Here is a 2,174-nt window from a genome sequence, read left to right as displayed (position 1 = left end):
AGACACCACCTCTCAGTAATACCTCTTGGCTCCATGAACTAAAGCCAAACATGACAGGGTGAAGGCCGTCAAAGAGTATGTCACTCAATGACGGGAAACAGGGGAGAAGAGTTGGCGTGGTACACAACAGTTTGTGACTGGAGACTTGACTGTAGGTGTAATGTACCAAATCTGCTGTGCTGACAATGAAGTGCCATTTCTGAAACCAGGCTCCCACTGAATTAAGTTTCAATGACCCCTTTGTAATCCTCTCTCTTAACTAACTCCCTGACCTTTTGAGTTGTTTTCCAGAAATGGTAGATTTTCTGCAAGATAAAGGAGCTGAGAGTCTGGAGGTTCCTGGGTAGACTTCCTGGTGATTCACATCCCCCCCACCCCAGCCTGCCCCAATGCCTGTAGCCCCTTGTTGGTTATACCAGATCTGCCCAAACCCATTATCTCCCTTGGTCAGAAAGACAGATCTCAGGCAGCCTCTTCTGTTCTCTTGCCAAGACCTCTGTTACATTAAAAATTCCTTTCTTCTGATCCTTATTATCTCAATAATTGGATCTTTGTGTAATGAGCAACTGGACCTAAACTCAAATCCCCTTGTTTCATATTTATGGCACCCTGGCTCAGGCAGGGTACACTGTCATGAGCCCTGCATCCCAGAACCCTGATATTCTAAGGAGAGGTATGATAATATTAGCATTATTATCATTTGCCTCTAGTTTGCCTATGGGGTTTAGTTTAAGAGTGTTGTTTCATTTACTCGTTAACTCAAAAAATATTTAAACCAGTGTGCTTGGTGTCATGCAAGGCAATAAGGGAACCATGGTCAGAAGATACAAACAGCACCTGGCTCAATGCGGTTTAATCTATTGCTGTCAAGTAAAGTGAACACATTAGGATGTCAGTGTAGGAAGTGCTGCACCAAAGGGGCAACGGTCGCGCTGAGACCAACTCATACAGCCCAGACCTCATGAAATCCAGAGTCAGTAGACATTGGCAGGAACTGCCAGGTCTTTCCTTCCTGGTCTTTGGTCATTTGTTCTTTAATTTTTACTTTTGTTGAAGTAATATCATCCTATAAAGAGCCAAATAGTCTTAAAACACTGATTACAGAGAACATCATTTCAAACTCTGCCAAGGACGTTACTTTTAATTTATTTAGCTGTCTTATTTGGTGTTCACCTTCATACCTCTTCAAATGCCACCCCCTTTACGGATGACAACTAATTGAGATATAATTGATGTACCATAAAAGTCACCTTTTAAAAAATGTACAATGCAGGGCAGTGCCTGTAGCTCAGTCAGCAGGGCACTGGCCACACACACCGAAGGTGGTAGGTTCGAGCCCAGCCCAGGCCTGCTAAACAACAATGACAACTGCAACCAAAAAAAAAAAAAAAGATAGCTGGGTGTTGTGGTGGGTGCCTGTAGTCCCAGCTACTTGGGAAGCTGAGGCAAGAGAATCACATAAGCCCAAGAGTTGAAGGTTGCTGTGAGCTGTGACACCATGGCACTCTACCCAGGGCAACAGTTTGAGACTCTATCTCAAAAAAAAGAAAAAAAGAAAAGAAAAAACTTAAAAATGTGCAATGCAGCAATTTTTTAAGTATATTCATGATTATGCAGCTATCACCACTACCTAATTTTAGAACACTTTCATCACCCCATACATGTTAGTAGTCGCACCTTGCTCCTCCTCCCCCCAAATCCTAAAGCCGGTAGTCTCCATACTGTCTCTATGGGTTTGCCTATTCTGGCCATTTCATACAGTAGAATCGCACAACCTGTGGCCTTTTGTATCTGGCTCCTTTCACTTAGAATGTTTTCAGAGTCCATCAGTACTTCATTTCTATTTATAGCTGGATAATCATGTTCTATTTTATGGATATGCCACAGTTTGTCTGCTCACCAATTGATGGACATTTGGGTAGTTTCTACTCTCTGGCTTTTATGAATAATACTGCTATAAACATTTGTGTACTACAAGTTTTTATGTGGACATATGTTTTTAATTCTCTTGGATACATGCCTAGAAGTGGAATTGCTGAGTCATCAATTTCTTTAGATCAGCTCAATATTAATATGACAATATAAACATTGAACTATATGTTTCTTCATACAGCTGGAATTATTATTCATCCTATTTGTTTAGTTTTTATGTATTTATTATTAATTCACCCAGA

This window comes from Nycticebus coucang, chromosome 3 (genome assembly GCF_027406575.1).
Source record: "Nycticebus coucang isolate mNycCou1 chromosome 3, mNycCou1.pri, whole genome shotgun sequence".
Lineage (NCBI taxonomy): Eukaryota > Metazoa > Chordata > Mammalia > Primates > Lorisidae > Nycticebus > Nycticebus coucang.
Note: the sequence above shows the minus strand (reverse complement) of the source record.